Source organism: Stenella coeruleoalba, assembly GCF_951394435.1.
Source record: "Stenella coeruleoalba genome assembly, chromosome: 1".
NCBI lineage: Eukaryota > Metazoa > Chordata > Mammalia > Artiodactyla > Delphinidae > Stenella > Stenella coeruleoalba.
Genome location: NC_137169.1, coordinates 5,237,101 through 5,256,436, shown reverse-complemented (window position 1 = coordinate 5,256,436; position 19,336 = coordinate 5,237,101). Strand labels below are relative to the sequence as shown.

Genomic DNA, 19,336 nt, shown 5'->3' with positions numbered 1-19,336 from the left:
ATCTGCTATTAAGCCCATTGTTACACTAGACTCTAAAATGGTCCCAATAAACTCAACCTCCTGTTATCCATACCCCTGTATAATCCCCACCTCTTCTTTGTGGGCATGTTGGTGACTTGCTTCTAATCAAAAAGATACATCAAAGGGGATGGAATGTCACTCCTGTGGTTAGATTAAGAGAGACTGTGACTCCTATCTTTCTAGTAAACTCTCTTTATTATCTTTTTGGCTCACATACTTTGCAGAAACAAGCTTCTGTTTGTGAGAGGCCCATTTGGCAAAGAACCGAAAGTGGCTTCTGGCTAAAAGCCAGCTAGAAACTGAAAACCACAGTCCAACATCTGCCAAGGAAATGAATTCTTACACCAACCAAGAAGCTTAGAAGTAGGTCCTCCTTGGAACTTCTCTGGTGGTGCAGTGGTTAAGAATCCACCTGCCAATGAGGGGGACACGGGTTTGACCCCTGGTCCAGGAAGATCCCACATGCCACGGAGTAACTAAGCCTGTGCGCCACAGATACTGAGCCTGTGCTCTAAAGCCTGCAAGCCACAACTACCGAGTCCACATGCTGCAATTACTGAAGCCCGCGCACCTAGAGCCTGTGCTCCACAACAAGAGAAGCCACCACAGTGAGAAGCCCGTGCACCGCAATGAAGAGTAGCCCCCGCTCACCGCCACTAGAGAAAGCCCACGTGCAGCAACAAAGAACAAATGCAGCCAAAAATAAATAAATTAATAAAAATTAAAAGTTAAAAAAGAAAGAAGAACTCGGTCCTCCTCAGTTGAGCCTCCAGATGAGACCTCAGCCCTGACTGGCATGTTGATTGTAGCCTGTGAGAGACCCTGATATAGAGGACTCAGTTGAACCACTTGTAGAGCCCTGACTCTCAGAAACTGTGAGATAATAAACGTGTGTCATTTTTAAGCTGCTATATTTGTGGTAATTCTTTAATACATCAATCTTTAACTAATATACTCATCTGGTGAAATTTTCACTTTAGATATTGTATTTTCCAATACTGAAAGTTCTACTTGGTTCCCTTTTCTATCTTATGGTTCTCTCCTCACACTGTTCATCTTGTCCTTTAAATCATTGGGGATATTTATAATAACTGTTTTAAAGTCCTTGTCTTCTAATTCCATATTTATGTGATTTGGGGCTTCACTTCCACTGATGTCTATCCGGAACATGGGTCATATTTTCTGATTTGCTAACATGTTTAGTAATTTTTGATCAAATGCAGGGCATTGGGAATGATATATTGTTGAGCATGTATTTTGCTGTCTTACTTTAAAGAACATTGAGTTTTCTTATGTAAGGCACTTGTGTTACATGCAGGTCAACCTGCTCATTTTGAAGTTTGTTTTTATGCTTTGCTAGGGTGGGTCTAGGGTAGTCTTTGCTTCCAGGAGAGTCTAGCCCTATTATTAAGGTGTGAACCTTCTGGGGTCTCTATTGAATGCCTCAGGTGTTCTATAACATCTCTTCACACAGCCTCTTCCAAATTTGAACATCTCCCAGTTCTGTGTGAGCTCAGAGAATTTTTAGCTTACAGCTTTCAGTGGTTGCTTTTGGACAAACCTCATGGAGTTTCACCTTATACACACTCAGCTTAATATTTAGCTAAAGACTCAAGGGGACCTATTGTGAAGATTTCTGACCTCCTCCCCTGCTTATCTCTCCTCTTTCCAGTACTCTGCCCTATAAATTCCAATTTCCTTGGCTTCCCCAAGCTCTGAGCTCAATCTCCTCAACTCAGCTAGACTGCCATGTTCTGCACGCCACTCACCCCCCATCCCCACCCTACTGGAAAAGGCTCCATCCAGAAATCCAGAGCTCCTCTTATCTATTTACTCCCTTCAGGTATCCCAGTCCTGCGCTGTCTGTTGTCCAGTGTCTGACAACCATTGTTTCACACATTTTGTCCAGGGATGTAGTTGGTTTTGTTGAGATGGTAAGTTTGCTGCCAATCTTTGTCACTGCCGTTAGAGATCTCTGGGCATTTTTAGAGATGAACAAGAGGAAATGGGATTGGCACTCGGCTCCATCCTTGGGTCCTTAAGCTTCTTGCAGACACTCACCTTGCTTATTCACAGTGGGGGTGGGAAGGGGGTAGGAAGATGCATTGGAAATGTTCCTCACTGGCTGAGTCATAATGTCCAAAATCCCAAATCCTCATTAGCAGCACTTCTGACAACCTATTCCTTTGTCTTCTTAGCAAATAACTTGTCGGTGTGAGACAGAAACCTATCAGAAAGACCCTCGCTCCACCATGGATTCATTTATTCTGTGGGTTGCATACAATTCCCTTTATACAAAGTGATGTGATCATCATTTCTGAACTAAGACCTTTGGTCTGATGATAAGTCTAGATATTTAAACTTGGTGGCGGATGGGGTGTCCCAGGAGACCCTGTGTGTCTCAGGCATCTGGCTACAGGGGCTCGCTTTGTCCCCTCATAGAGGTCCAATCCCCAGGGAATCTCCAAACAGGCTGATATGTGGAATCAACCACTTGGGAAGCTTTTAAAAATCACAAATGCCCAGGTCCCATCCCAGACTACAAATTAGAACCTTGGCAGCCCACAGTGATTCCGATGCAGAGCCCAGGATCACTCTGTCTTCTTGAATCTTATGAAGCCAAAGAACTCACAAACATGGAAGCTGATGGCAATGTCAGCGTCTGGCAGGCCCTCCGGAATCAGCCACGGGGGGCAAGAAGGTCACTCGACTCCAGGAGGGGGAAAGACCGAGCTCTCTCTGAATCACGGCAATTCTAAGCAGGAAGAAAACTTCCTATTTGGAGAAGGCTCTGGCCAACTTCCCTTCCCCTCCCTCAGCCTTTCCATTTTGTAGATGAAGAAACCAACCCCCAAGGGATTAGGTGACACGCCCAGTATCTCTCGGCCCAGGGCCAAGTTACCCAGCCAGGACTTTCCCCACTGCCTCGCAGACCCTCCTAAAATCCCACGAGTGACTTCTTACGACCCTTAGAACAGAATCCAAAATCCTTACCGCAGCTGACTCTCCATGCGACCTGGCTCCAGCCCCTCCAGCCACACCTCACGCCACCTTGTCCACTGCTCCCCAAGCACACTGGTCCCTTTCCGTCAGGAGAAAACCAAGGTCCTTCCAGCCTTGGGGCGTCATGCTGTCCTGTCTGAGGAGGCCCTGCCCCAGTTCTTCACGGCAACGGCCCTTTGTGCTTGAAGTCATGGGTTGACTGTTCCTGCCTCATTTAGGCCCCCGGACCACCGAAGGCCAGGGCCCACTCGTTATTCTCCACCTGACACGTGCCTTGTTTGTCACCCCCAGCACTTCTCGGGGGGGGTCCTGAGGTACTTAACTGCTTACCTCTGCCGTGCCTGTCCCCACCGCACTAAGTCAGGGGGGCTTTGAGAGGGCAGAGAACGTATCTGCTTTCTGCCTCACTGTATCCCCAGTGCCCAGCCAAGTGCCTGGCACACAGGGCTTATAGTAATGTTTCTTGAATGGATGGGTGGATGATGGAAGAATTGCATCATTCATCAACAACTAAAAAGTGACAGAAATCACTTTGTCTCTAACCTCCCAAACGCTACGAAGGCAAAGAGCTTCACCTGGACCCGGCAGGGGTGTGCCTGGGGCTTCAGGGACCTAGGCTCTGCCTGCAGTGAACCCCACAGCGGTCTCAGCCGGAAGCCTGCTGGCGTTGGGTTATATTCTGAACACGCTGATGCCGTAAGTCCAGACATCCTGGTGCCTGGCAGGGCCCGGGTTTCCCTGTGAATGAAACGGTGTCCATCATCATCCCCTCCTCTGGCATGTGCGCCCTGGTTCTGCAGACGCGCCGTGGGGCAGTCCTTTTCTCTTTTCTGATGGGTCTGCGTGAGCAAGAGAAGTTAGGATTCATCATTTTCCACTTGAAACAACCTGGGAGCTGGGCTCCTCCATCCACAGGCAAAGGTTTTAATATTTAAGCTAGAAGCACCAAAGCGCCATTGAAAGAAAAGAGCTCGATTTTCTTGTATCAGTTTTTCTCCCACGTGTCCCTCAAATCTCCAGCTACACCATCAAACAAGACCGACCCTTCCTACTGCACTGCATCCCAAGTTTCTGATTACGAGTCAAAGTCTGATGCAGGTCCGGCAGAAGAATAGAAGCAGAGTCTAAACGATGAGCATGCTCAAAATGAATCTAGGGCCCAGCCTCTTGGTCAGTATAGGATAGCCCCCGAGTGGCCCAGTGGAGAGACAACATAAGCCACATTTTAAATTTCCTGGGATAAGTGGTAAAGCAGTAAAAAGAAACTGGTAAAACTAATTTTAATGATATATTTTATTTGGCCAATATATTTAAAATATTTCAACATGTAATCAATAGAAATATGAATGGGTTATTTAACATGGTTTTTTTTTTTTCATGCTAAGTCTCGGAAATGCAGTGTGTGTTTTACACGTCCAGCATGTTGCAGTTGGGACCAGGCAAATTTCAGGTGCTCAGGGGTGACACCCAGGTCCTGGTTTGGACCACACACCAGGAAGGGTCCAGCTGCTCACAGGCGGCACGCCGGCACCCAACCCAAGCTGCCAGAGAACGGAGAACGTACCGGCAGAGAAAACGAGAAGGAGGATTGGAAACCCTGCTCCCTGGTCCCCGCAGCCCCCTACCCACCCTGCAGGCGTGCTCGTCGGTGTCGGCGTCGGACAAAGCCAGCAGAGGAAACCACAACTGCCACTCAGGGCTCTCTCTGGATGCTTGGGTTAACTCACTTGAATTTATTTGGCTTTTTATAAACAAAACTAAGACTTAATGCATTCCATTCATCACGAGGAAAGGGCAGTAATCCTAAGGGGATCTGTCAAACAGATGCTCTTTCTGTAAATAAATAAAAAGGTGACTGTGCAGGAAAGGAAAATTACACTGAACTGAAATATGAGATTTTTTTTTCCCCTTTTAGATCCATAAGCCAAAATATTGCGAAGGCTTTTTATAAACAAAGATAATGAGTTGTATAATTTATGTAAATTAACTAATGCTGCTGCGTTTTCTAGAAGTAACATACACTGCATTATTTATTTGACATGCCTTTTGGAGTAAAAATAATTATAACTGGATATTATACCTAACAAGTTTCTCCCTTTGTTTTCTTATTAGTATTTGTGGTTTTGAATATAAAACACAGAATCACTGAGTTCACCACCGGCGTGGCTTTCCTTTTGCACATATAAAACTAAAGATGATCTTTTGAAAAGATGGGAGTTGGACCAGGGCCCTTGACCACAGCTTCTGAGCCCAGCGTAAACTGCCCTGTGCCCCAGGCATGGCTCGGTCAGTGGGTGTTGGTTATTTTCAACTAGCAGGGGGTACTAGTTTTTCAGCAGCCTGTGGGATACAACCGATGTCATTTTCACTCCCTGACGTCTTCCCATCTTCACTATTCCGAGTATGATTTAGGACCAGCAGCCTCACCACCGCCTGGGAACTTGCTCTGAATGCAGCATCTCGGGGCCCCACAAAGACCAACAGAATCAGAATCCTTGGGGGACTTGTATGCACATTAAAGTTTGAGAAACGCTTTTCTACATCATTTGCAGAGAAGACCCAGTCCCTTCCTGGACCCCTCCTGCAGGAGACAGAGCTGAACTCAGGAAGGCACAGGGCTGGGTCCCCCAAGTCTATCTGTTCCCGACATCAACCCACATTTCCCCTCGCATCTAGCATATATTAAAATGAGCAATACATAATCACATACTGCAATTCTTAGTATTATCATATTAGGAGCATTAAAAATGCAAGAAAGGATAATTAAGCAAAATAAATTAAACAAGGATCTTGAAATACACAGCCTTGGAAATACTTCTGCTGCCTAAATGCTTGCTAACATCTGTTAGCCTCTATCATGCTTGCTATCCTTTTCTGATAGTCAAAGCACAAAATACGATCAAATACCAAATGTAAATAGCTCTGATTCGTAACCTTGTTTATGCAGCCAAAGATGGCCCTAAGGTAGAGGAAGGAACTCTGTTGAAAACCCACTGATCTTTGGAAGGACCATCTTGTTTGGGAACAGGGGTCGGGGGTCCCTGCTCCCCCCACCCCTCATTCATTCAGTACCAGGGGTGGAGAAAAGCAAACCAAAAATATCCCAGACCAAAAAGGAAAGGAGGGTAATTTACTGAATTTATTTCATCTCACTCCCTTAATCATGTAAAACAAAACCCAAAAATGTTCTACATTCTGGTTTGTGTCCAACACAATGTGCAAGCTAATTGAGTGTAAAAAGCATTCCTTTGCATTATATCAGTTACAGTAAATGTAACAATTGCTCTTCCTACCCCAGGGCTCTGTTTCATTTCTGTTTTTGTTATAATTCAGTCCCTTCACAATATGTCATTGCAAACACTATTTGCAAAAGAAAGTATAAAAAACAGATTCTTTATTTCTTAGTGCATTTATTTTCATTTCCCTTCTCCAGCTCTCCAGATTTATCCCATGCTTCCATCTGGAGGGCTTAAAAAAGTTATAGACGAAGTTACTATACATAATGAGGCGCACACTCATCTGGCATTTCGCCAGAAAATTTTATTGCCAGGTGTTGGGAAAGGAAAAAATATATATACGGCCAAAATGCCGTGCTGCGTTGCATTTCCAAACATTTCATATCACATCTGAAGGTGTTCATTCATTTGGGAGGGAAGCTACTTCCATGACGTTTACTTAACCGCCTCTCAGGAAAAGGCAAACGTGATGGTTCTTCAAGCCAGCACGAGGCTGCTGCACTTGACCCCAGCCCCGTGGGAATGGCAGACTCGGTTCAGTCACCGGGGAGACCTGAAATCGATGGGCTAGCTCCCCTCCACGTTCATTGCCGTCGTTTGGGAAATACGAATTGAGTCCCCACAGTGCTCGGTGCCGGAGAGACGGAAGCTGACAAACAGGGAATCAGAAGCATCGTCCAAACCGCCACCCTCTTCAGGGGAGTGCAGAGGGGTCAGGGTCCGGGGGCAGGGAACTAGATGAGAACAGAGCAACCAAACCCAGCCCCGCTGTAAAGAGGCCAGGGCAGCTTCATTACGCCCACCCTTAGGTGGGGGTTGTCAATGAAGACTCTTTCAACTATTTCACAGCAAAAGGAATTAAAGGTCAGCGGCAAACTCACTTCCTCCCGGACTGATTATTCCCGGGGAAAGCCAAGCAGATCCTGTTTGTGAGAAGTAACTGCTGAGCCGTTCAGTGTGGATTCTTTGGGGAAACGGAACCTAATACGGCATTACATTGACAATTAGGTCTAATTCCATGTATAAAAACACACAGAGAAATGAGGGGGTTAAGTAAAATACCAGAGTCAGGGCGTCACACCTGAGAAAGGGCCAAGCTTGCGTTTCGGCTGCACTGCGGTGCACGGAAGGAATCGGGGGAAAATAAGGCTTCTTGCGGTTTCGCAATTTCATTTCCCACAGTCTCCTACGGAAAAGATTATGGTATTTAACCATCTGTCTAATATTTTGGAAAGAGAACGAAGTCATGGAGTATTTTGAAACTCGAGACAACGCTAATACCTTCGAAATGTCACCATAAGGCGTGTGGACTTGTCATCCTTGCTGCACGTCACCTGGGAGCTCCTTCTGCCTTATCTGTCCTGCAGGGACGGCTGGATGGCCACACCTGCGCTGCCTTCAGCGGTGTCTGCTAACCCTCCCCGGGCCCCTGTCACCTAAGAAGGGGCGGAGTCCCAAGGCTTCCCACCTGCTGTCCTACAGATGCAACCCACCAGATAAGCTTGGCTTCCTGCTGGCTTCTGCAAGAATGGGTTCAGGGTAACATCCTACAACCCATCGGAGTTCTGAGGTCTAACACGCATTCACAGTCCCCTCCAAGATTTATCAAACCTTTTCGGAAATTTCAAGCAAAGGGAGGGCACTATCTTGGTCTCCACCAGCATCTCATGTGCTGAAATACATAGACCTCAGCGGAGCTTTTTGGCATTAAGAATTAGAAATGGGAAAACAAAGATGCAGACGTTAAAGGACTGTAGACACTAACTGAGGGATAAAAGCAGATCATCTCTAAGGAAAGGATGGAAGGAGGCAAAGGGAGGAAAAAACCCCACAGCCACTTGCTTAGAATTTATGTTTCCATAAACATTAGGATTCTTGGATGAAGAAGAAATTATTGATACATGTGTTCCCTTAAGGAAGGCTTCTCAAGGGGCCCATTCCGGATTTAATAGTAATCCATATTCTTCCCCTGAAATGGCAAAGCGAGTCTTTGATTTCCTTATCACTGCCACAGATACATGAATCATTAGGCTGCAAACCAGCAGTGCTTCAGTTCATCACACGCCACCTCGAATATTTAATAAAATAAATCCTAAATAATCAATTCGGGAAGAGTCAACATTTCTTACACTTTTGTAATAAATGTCTACTGCTTGCATTCATCAGAAACCTGTATGTAAATCGTGGGATCCAAGATGAAAGAGAAAGTCCCTGGTCTTCTCATGCTGTCATGTAAATACTTAAACATGGACAAATACCGTCTGCACCCTCCCCACAGCCTCTGTTCTAGGGGGATGTTGGCACGTCAAACACATCCAGGCTGCTTTCGAAGCACTTTGAGCCCAAAGATGCAGGCGGTACCGCCTTTCTCTCTTCCGTGAGATCCTGATCCTTTAACCCACCTGGTCTCAGCAAGGCCACACACCATTGGCTCAGCTGTCCCTGGACAAGGGAGCTCAGAGCGCATCACCGGGACTTGCCCGTCTTCTCTGCAGCGCCATGGAGCAGTGTCTTGGGCTCATGGGAGAGACAGGACGCTTCCCAGCTTTCACCCCCAAGCTGCCCGTTGCAGGAGGCTCTGCCTAGTTTCTTCAGATGGAGAACAATTATCCCATGCCCCGTGGAATAAGCCCGATTGCCACTAAAAGTCAAGAGAAAGGAGAGACCCTAACTTCGCCAAGACAAACACAACTAACAACACTAATGTGATTGTCGGCGTGTTGTGCAGAAAGCTGTTAATTCCTTGCAGAATTATAAGCTAAGTGTGAATACTGTCAGGTTGCAAACATGAGTCCTAGGACACACTAGTGCTCAGATTCAAGTCCGTAAGAGGGTTTGGTGGCCAGTCCTTGATCATCCCCTGCCATCTCTCACCAGTCCCCATAGCCCCCTCCTCCTTCTAGAACCTGCTGCTGTAACCTAGAACAGAGATGGGCGAACTACATCCACGGTCCATATCTGGCCCCCAGACTGTCTTTGTAAATAAAGTTTTATTGGAACACAGTCACACCCATTCCTTAATTACATAGCCTATGGCTGCTTTCACGTTACAATAGTTGCCATGGAGACCTCTGGCCAGCAAAACTGAAACTATTTACAGGTTTCCCTGCTATCCGAAAGTAAAGCATTCCTATGAAACGTTTTGTAAGTTGAAATGGTATAAGGCAAAGAAGCAGTTACCTTAGGACACACGTAAAAAAAGCACAAAATAAATGGAGATAAAGCACAGATGCTCAGACCCAGGTCACAGCTCTGGTGACTGGATGCCGAGATGCTGAGTGTGGTCCTGGAGGAAGGAGCTTGGTGGGGTCACTCCTTCTGCTCGGGGTGCAGTATCTCCTACTACAGCTGCTGCAAAACCAACACTGAACACTATTTTCGCCTTTTTTCCTAAAAGCGAAAATTCTCTTTGGATTTCTTTCGGTTAGTGAAAACAGGTGCAAATGTAGGTCTTTTGTAAAAGCGTCCTGGTGTAAATTGAACTTTCGAAAAGTGAGGGGTCCCTGTACGGTCCAGCCCATCACAGAAGAAATACATCATTTCATTCATTCATTCATTCAAAGGTGTTTATTGGGCACCAACTGTGTACCAGGTACCATGCCAAGCACTGGGCTACAGGGGGGACGTTGGATCAATGCGAGAGCAGGGCTACTTCACCTGGGGAGAGAAGCTGAGGCAGCTGCTCAGTCATTGGCAGCCTCGCTGTGTGCTCTGCTTCCAGAGACCTGCTGTTCTCTCCCCTTCATGGCCAAGGAATAACAGGCTCAAACATCAGAGGTTTCAGTGAGATATTTTTAAAAGATGCTGGGAGTCAAGTAATGAATTACCAGACTAACTTGTAAAATTTTCCTTTACTTTTTTCTTAAGATAAGATTAGAAAAACCACCTGCCTAGGACTGAGTCACCAAGGGAGGACTCCACCAACAACAAGAGGATGGCATGTGTCAATCTTTTCCAAATGCAGTAGATCCGGGGCAGGGCCTGAGAATCTGCCCTTCTAATGAGCTCCCAGGTGGGCTGGTGCTGCTGACGGATGGACCACACGGTGGCGAGCAAGCAGCCATGTGACTGCATATGTGTCTGTGCAGCTCTCAGCTTTTGCAGGAGTTTTGCAACAAGAAGGAGAGGCAAACCCTGAAGGGCACACGGCATTACAAGGTGTTAGAATTAAGAAGAACAAAGAGGGGCTTCCCTGGTGGCGCAGTGGTTGAGAGTCGGCCTGCCGATGCAGGGGACACGGGTTCGTGCCCCGGTCCGGGAAGATCCCACATGCCGCGGAGCGGCTGGGCCCGTGAGCCATGGCCGCTGGGCCTGCGCGTACCACAAAAAAAAGAAGAACAAAAAGGAAATGCAAGGTCATTTCATCTCTCTGGAAGAAAAACTCAAGAACCAGAAAGGTGCTCTTTCGTGAAATCACCTGCTTTCCATCTACAGTTCTGGCCTCGCATCCAGGGAGGGCTAGTGGAGGGCAGCTTAGCAGTCAGAAACCCCAACAGACTCGCACAAGAAACCAGGTGACGAGAGCCAGCAGCCGTTGAAGCAGCCCCCGCCCCAGCAGCTGTGTGAATGGCTGCTCCATCCTTCATTTATGCAGTATTGCTTCTCTCTGTCCCACTCCTGGCTGCACAAAAGCCCTTCACGGCGCCTCTATTTCCCCATGGTTTTTGCTGGCCTGTGGGAAGCGGACAGACAGAGCGACGCGGGCCTGATTACTCTGCAAGCCACAATACTCCCCTGTGTTGGTGTCAACTAAAGGGGGCTGGGTGTGACTCTTCTAGGACGAGGCTGGAGACTCATACCCTCTGAGCACCAACTGCCCCATCAGAGACAAGCCGCAGCTGCCGATGACAGAAGTCAATTTCTCCAGCAACGTTAGGGAACTGAAAGATGTGCAGAAGATGGATAATTTACTATTCAGTCAAGTGAAGGTCAGAGACATCCTTTACCCAATGCAAACAACCAAATCTGGTCATTTACTGAGGCGGGGTAGGAGATATATCATGTTCTTAAAAGGCATCCCCACCTTGCAGACGAGGCCACAAATTGTGCTTACGAAATCAAGGTTGTGTGGCCTGGGTAATGTCTATCTCTGTGCCTGCTGTATGTGGAGACGTAGACAGAGGAAGGCCCTGGGTGAATTTTGACAGTGGTGTTCAAGGGTTTCCGTTGTAATTGAATATGCTAAAATTTCCATTCATGTCCTCATGGGCTAATCTGCAATGATATTAAGAGACTGCTATGATAATAATTAAATACAGGCTCAGCATAGCAAGTTGGCATTCTGTGGCTCCTCCTTCACAGGGAGTTTCTACCTCAGGAAGGCTACAACCAAGCTGAAAAGGAAACTGCAAAGTATTTTACATGCTGTAATCTACCAGAGATATAAGGAAGGCAGGAATTACAAACGTGTTTCCTTCAAAATCTTCCTGGCACCTCTTTCGCTAACAAGCTGCCTTCCAAACACCACTGGCAGGAGGCCTGCATTCCTCGAGGCAGAACCTATAAGGGCATGGAACCTGGGCTTCGGCAGACCTAGTGAGAGAGGAGGTTCCCACGACTCACTTCCCAGAGAGGGCAGGAGGGGCCCAGGCCTGGCCACACGTGGCTTCACTAGCTAACTAGTGAAGGCTTTCTTTCCTAAGCCGGGGCCAGTATCTGTCCTTGTTTTTACGGTTCCTGCATCAATAATGCGTCTGGAGAGAAACCAACTCAGTTCTGCGAGTCTTCAATGAGACCAATACCCAAGTAGGCAAATCTCTGTCTGCAAAGACTTCCAGGAAACTGCTCTGATGGTGGGAGGGTGGCCAGATAAAACACAGGACTAAATAAATGTGAGCTTCAGAGAAGCAACAGATCACATTTTAGTACAAGTATATCCCCCAAATTGCATGGAACACACTTGCACTAAAAACTCTTTTTTTTTGTTTTGTTTAACTCAAGTTAAAATGTAACTGGGCATCTGTCTCTCATGTACGTATATGGGTGTGTGTAGTGTGTGTGCGTGTGTGTATGTGTGTGCGTGCATACACACTAAATCTGGCAACGCTACACAGGGAGAGTGAGCACACAGACCCTTATCACCAGAGTGAGAATATCCTGGAAGCTTGAAAGCTGTAGCTTCAGGGCAAATGGAAATAGGCAGTTCATTGTGGGAGCAAATGAACACAACTTGTTATCCCTACGCGGAGGTTGACATGGGAATATGAGAGGCTCCTAGAGGACTTGAAGTCAGAGCTAAGGCAGGTCATGCAGGGTATTCAGAGTGTTGGAGGACGAACTCCCAACCCCGGAAGTGGACAGCAAGGGGCATCCAGGCCTTCCGCAGCCCCTGGTGGCCTGAGGGAGCCAGGTTCCTGGGCTGGAGGCCCAGCGAGGTAGGGGCTCTTTCCTCTTCGACTGGTTCGAGTTATGAGGAAGGGCAGCCCAGTGGCCAGAAGGGGGCCCATCCTTTCTCCTAAAGGCTTTCCTGATCCCCAGTCTTGACAATGACCCAGGCTAGGGTGCTCAGTACTGTATCTTAAACCCTTCGTTCTCAGCACCCTGTGGACCAATAACACGTCTTCTGGGGATCCAGGTGTTTTGGAAGCCAATGAGGAATAGGGATGAGGAAACTGCGAATTTGGAAGCAACAGACCTGGGACGGTATCTTGGCTCTGATACTAACCAGCTAGGTATCCCTGGATACATTCCTTAACCTCCTGGAAATGAATTACTGCTACAGAAATGAAGATAAGGGCAGTACCTACCCAAAAGGGATGTTGCCAAGTCACTGAATGCGGTGATGCTTCTAGAGTGATGGGTACAGGACCGGGTATCCAATAGGAGCTCACTAAGTGATGCACACCGTCCTTGCTGTTGCTGTCACTAGCTGGCTGTGGTCAGGGATGAGGAAGCTGAAGAAGGAGAAGCGAAACCAGCACCCTGGCCAGGCCTCTGGGAGCCAGCGGACTGTGAACAGACAGGGCGCTCCTGCCACTTTAAAACGTCGGTAGCTTATGTTTTTTATCAGCTAAAATTTTAATCATATGAATTGTGTAGGGACATGTCACCAGGGATGCTGAGTAATTAGAAATTAAGGAAAGACTATGGATTTGAGCTCCTGAATTGATACCACCGAAACACACCCAGGTAATAGGAAATTAAGTTTTAACGTGTCCGCATGCCAGCAGAATGCGGCACAAAAATTCAGATGATTAAAAGTCAGAAGAGAGCCCTGGGAGACCCTCTGAGCTGCTGCTAAACAGAGCGGCTCCCTGCACTGGAGTCATGAGACCAGACACCTGGACCACAGCTCTCGGCACCGGACGGGAGGGGTGGCTGGGACTGGACTTGAACCTGGGCTCAAGTCTCAGACATGGGACCAGTAGGGATAAAAATGCTGCCGTGACTGAACGGCAGGGCTGGGTTGAGGCTCAGATGAGGAGTACCTGTGAAGGCAGGTGGTCCTTCAGCAGATCCCACTGCTCAGAACGAGTTCCCATGGGTGACTGATCAGACCCTGTCCTCAGAGAGGGAAACAAGTTCGTTCTAACACCATTTCTCCATGGCAACAATCACCGCATCATATTGCAATGACCAATTTCATGTTTCTGAAAGTTTCCCAAGTAGGATGCTCTTTCGTGAGATTTCCCTGGTGGTCCAGTGGTTAAGACCCTGTGCTCCCAGTGCAGGGGGCACAGGTTCGATCCCTGGTTGGGGAACTAAGATCCTGCATGCCTCGCGGTGCAGCCAAAAAATAGATAGATAAATAAAAATTTTTTAAAAAACAGTATTAAAAAAAGAATGCTCTGTCTTACTTGCCTCTCTAGATCCTGTGCTTAACAGACACCTAGTATCTAGATACCAGATAGAGGTGTTCTACTATCTAGAAAATACTAGACACTTAATTTATGTTTGTTGAACTGGACAGAGCTCATATAGAGTCAAAGAGAACACCTCTTCAGGAAAGGTACAGACGGAGCGCTATGGCAATGAAAGACAGGGGATAATTTCTTCTGACTGCAGATCAGGGAAGATGCCCTAGAAGGTTCAGAAGTTACAAGGCTAACACAGTCTTGACGTAGACGTGGGGAAAAGAGGTTCTGAGCAAGGGACACATTATACGGTGTAGACCAGTGGGCGCATGGCAAGTCTGAAGAAGAACGGGGTGAAATAAGACATCCACAGACCAAAGCTACACGATCGCTTACGGAAAGCAAAAAATCTGTATTCTGTTGAAAAGCACAGAGTGGCAACATGCAGACTCACTTGACCTTTTGTGAGCTTCTGCCACTCAGCTGTTTCATCAGCCCACTCACTTACCCCTTATCTATTCATTGCTGTTTCCCAAACCCAATTTGGGCACCATGCATGTTTGTGGTTGGCTATTTTAAATATTTTCCATCAGCTGCAAGCAAGATACCTATTTATCTTACGGCTGCAAGCGGAGCTGAAATGATCTGACATCGCCACGAGGCAGACAGTTATTTCATGCCCTGTTAATTCCTAATGCGGTAACTACAAAATCATTCCTACTTTTAAAAGAGGTGCTTTTTTTTTTTCCTTCTTAATACGTGGCCTAAGTGTCCAAATAAAGAATATCACTTCTAATGAGGCCACGTCCAAAAACATAACCTTGCCTGCCACTTCCCCATTCAAGCCGGGGCTTTGAGCTTTCAGGCACTTAGTTGAGAAGTCAAAGCAGCTTTTCATTCTTTCAGGCAGCACAAACAGGTCAGCAAAACCAAACTCTCTCTTCACTGCTGAAAATTCTGGTCAGAGGCAATGGCTGGCACTTCTGCTGGGCAGATGGTCCAGGCCAGGGGGTACCTGTCTACCTCGGAACGGCCTCAGTGGGGAAGGATGCCTTTCTCCGTGCTACCCACAGTCAAGCCAACAGCTTCTGGGCAATGTCCACGCATCGGTTCCAAAGGCAGGACGTCACGGCAAGGCACGCCTTGTGATCAGAGCAGAGAGCCTCGTCCCCAGGCGGGGGAGTATCTGGTCTGCAAAGGGCTGAGAGAGATGCTCACACGTCACAGTTCTGGGCCCCTGTTGCTGTAAATCATGTTAGCTACTTTTCAGCAGCCTCTGTCTCTGCCCATCGCTCGTTTCCATCCCTACGCCCTCACTGTCCAGCCCTCACCAGCACCTGGTTCCCTGCGTTTACGTCGTTTCTTAAGACCAAGTCTGCCTTAGGCGCCCCTGCTATGTGTTCGGTCCAGAGCCTCGTAAGTCTTCCATCCCAGCCCTCATGACCCCGCGATAAAGTTGTCCCCATGAGAAGGGGAGTGCCCTTGTTGACATCACTACATCCTCGGTACCTCTCCCAGTGCTGGTGGGTAGAAAGCATTCAACAGCTGGCTGATGAACGAAGGGTATGTGCTGGACTTGACCCAAAACCCCGCCAGAATGCCCAGGGCAAGCGCTCACGCTGCAGAGCCAGGCGGATCTCGGCTCACGTCCCAGCTCTGCATTGATTCGTGGCGGGATGTGGGGCAAGAGAAGCCCTCGCGAGGTACCATCTCTTCATCTGTGAAGCGGGTGTAGTCACATGTACCTGGTGTGGACGTTCTGAGAAGGGCCGAGTGAGATGGTGTACAGGACATTTGTAAGCCTGTGGCCAGGGGTGGCTCCTGTCATGGGAACCCAGCAGTGAAAGGGCTAGGAAGTCGACAGCCTGGATTCTGAGACACCCGGTGCTTTCAGGAGAGAGGGGTGAGGGAGGACAGGGCAGAAGACAGCCCCGCAGGCTTCTGGGGCCAGAGAAGAGCACCATGAACTTGAAAAGTACTCTTCCAGCTTGGCCCAAAGAACAACATCTCCTTGGGCTGACTTCACCCAGCTCATCCCACCCATGGCGTGGTGATCCTGGAGACACGGGGGCAGCAGGTGTGCCTCTGCATTCAGGAAATGCTCCCCCCACCACCAGAGGTCCTCTCCCCGCACACCCCAGGCCCCAGGTAAGCAGGCATCACTCTACCTGGAGAGCAGGACCCGCTTCAGGCCTGCTGAGATTTCATCTCATGAAATGTTGACATCACAACCACCTTCTTTTTCCTCCCTGTCAACCTCTGTCACCCCAGGAAACCTTATTGAGCTGGCTTCTCCTTGGCTTATAGACAAGACAACTAATCACGGACCTAAGAGCTCATCAACTTCTAAAGCGGCTGCCCCCATCCTGGGCCTGGATGAGAAAATCAATGTGCCTTTGAGTTGCCGTGTGTAACCAGGGGCCTCAGCCTCTGAGAACAAAAGAAGCCAGACCTCTGAGCAGTTCCACGAACAGGGCTGGAAGCTTCCCTGGCCTGAGGGAAGGCTTACAGCAAGTGATATGTTAAATGGTAGATCGGAATATCTATCATGCCCTCGAACTGAGGAAACCAGCCAGAGTGGTAGAAAATCAACTCCAAGACCCTGGGCGGGACTGTCTGCCTCACCCAACGGTAGGGGCAGCTGGCTGGCGCCCTACCTGGCATGATATATGTACTAAGTCAGTGGGAACCACCTGACTGAATCCACTGAAGAAGGAAGCAGAGTCCAAACTGGGAAGCCCCCTCCTGTGAGACGCAAAACCCACGTATATATGCATTGCAATTTCCCGGGTGGGAAGGCCCACCTGCCTACTGCCCCTGCATGACAACTGGGCTTCCCAGCCACTGGTCCAGATCGGAGCAAATGCAGGAGAAACGTCGGTGAGATGTGGGGCTGCTCTTGCTGGATAAATCTTCCTTTGGGGCTGTTTAAAAATCATGCCCACGGTAGGCAATCCACAGCAAAGGACATCCACGAACACAAGAATGAGCTCATCCCCACGAATAACTAAGAAAAACCCAAGTTCAAACTGAACGGGGTATCATCTTTCACCCATCAGCGTGGGAGACGGTGCAGAAGTAATGGTCATTCTCAGTGCTGGTGGGCAGGTAGTTAGCACAGCCACTTGGGAGCCATTTGACAGCATCCAGTTAAACTGAAAATACTCAGACCCTATATCCAGCAATGCCAGGTCTGGGTTGCACACGTGCACAAGCAGACATGGATGAGAACGTCGACTGAAGTATCGTAACACTGGAAACCAGGAAAGAACCCAAAAGTCCACCGACCAAGGAGTGATTCAAATGCTTCTACACTTGAATACTATAGAGCAGTTCCAAGGGAAGAGGGGATCTCAGAATCCGAAGGCTAAGAGAGAAAGTTAAGCTAGGAAACACTACGTTACACACACAATCCCCCCCAACTTTAAGAGCTTAACTTATGGCCCATCTCACCCAGGAAGCTTCTCTGATCATCCCAGCCCACTCTGAACTCCCAGGACACTTCTCTGAGACGCTCAGCCTTCTGTACTCAGTACATTTCATGACTTGTAGGTATGGACATGGCTACCTCCTCGATTTGAATGCGAGTCCCTGGGGCAGAGAACGCGGCTCCCATGTTCTCAGTAAACACCACAGGGCCCTGCACAGAGTAGGGGCCACAGTCAACGTCTGCTGATCGACTCAGTGGGACAGCTCCCCAAGCCCAATGGGAGCGACCACCACACTTCACACCCACCTGGGGCCTCACTCTCCAAGAACCTGAAAACACACCCCTTGTGTTGCTGCTAAATTCCTCCAAGCCCGCCTCCCGTTCCTACTGCCCTGCTGTTGCTCACGTCCAGAAAGTCATGGAAAGCCCGCACTGTCTTGTCCATCCCCTTCCTCGGTGGTCTGAGGGTCCCGGCCGCCCACACACACACGTCTACATGTTAGACTGCAAGTGAGGAAGCCACGAGCAACTCCGAACATAAGGATGGCCTAAGAATAACCATAAACCATTCTGATTCCATCCAGTGAGGATTCTAACTTATAACAGGAGGGAAGGAAAGGAACACTGTGGCTTTTTTTTTTTCCCCTGAGCTTTGGTTGCTGCTGAGGAAGAATCCCACCCTGCTGTTACTTACAACCAGAAGTTCCTGATTTACATAGTACGGAGATGAAATATACCAGAGGCCCACAGGCATGGGGGCTGATGGCGAGGTTTGGGTGTGAATTCCCACGGCACAGCGGCCCCTCACTTGCCCCTCCCCCACTTCTCGCTTTCTATCTATTCCTCCGTCTAGGAGGATAGAAGCAAAGCCCCACCTCCCTCAGTGTCGGTAACAATGGCTAATCTGTTTGCACTATCACCAGTCACAGCCCTGGAGTTGGGTTTGGAGCAGCGTGTTCTGGTAATCTGCATTTGAATGTTTCGTGCAGTTGCTTCTATGGCGCCGTGCAAACACTGAGCCCAGGAGAACACAGGGAACTGGGATTTCTCCTATCCCGCCTTTTTCTTTGTTCATCATCGCAAAGCACTGTTACTAGGTGTTAAAAAAAAAAACGCAAAAGCGTAAAACCCAAGTTATCTCTCTCTGTGGAGCAATAGAATAAAAGCCATTGGATGCTAGTTTAACAGCCGTAAAAGCACGTGATTAATATGGAGGAAGTCATAATGATGAAGCGCGTCACAAAGCACGTCGGCGCGGAGGGTGAGCCGTTGAACTCGAGTGGGTCCTGGAGATTAATCCTGACACACTGGAGGACCCAACGCACCAGAGGACTCTGGGAGACCCTCTCTGACCACTGTGAATTCCCAGGTGGCTCACAGCCAGCTTCCCAGCTCCTGGCCCAGGACAGCAGCTGGCATACCCCCGGGGAAGATCCTGTACAAGGATCACCAGGGAAGGCAGAGAAGTGGGTGCTCACCAACTCACTGCCCAGAATGCACCACGATTCACACCCTCCCTCTCCCGCTGTGACACACGGCTCAGGCCCTCAAACAATGGAAAAGAGGAACCGGGGGACGTCTCCATGGCTCCTCCAGAGTGAGAGCACGTGGGGGCAGGACGATACCAAGGGAACCAGACTGCACCCTGTCCTCCCGCAATCCGAAGTTTGCACAACATCCCAAGATGCTTTCTACTGTGCCCACCTCTGTCCCAGCCCTGCAACACACCTTGTTATCCTTAATACCTGTGAGCTCCCTGAGGTTGCAACACCCAGTGGGAAACGGAAGGGTTTGTGAATAGAGAGGGAAGCCAGGCTCTGGTTGGGGATCACCACTCCCATGGGATCCGCTCA

At 48.5% G+C, this 19,336-nt stretch overlaps 1 protein-coding gene across 1 annotated transcript in view; it reads right to left on the bottom strand.

The window, feature by feature from the left end:
* Nucleotides 1-19,336, bottom strand: part of CAMTA1 (calmodulin binding transcription activator 1) — a gene marked incomplete at its 5' end in the record, with an annotated part of 885,827 nt that overhangs the window by 423,616 nt on the left and 442,875 nt on the right.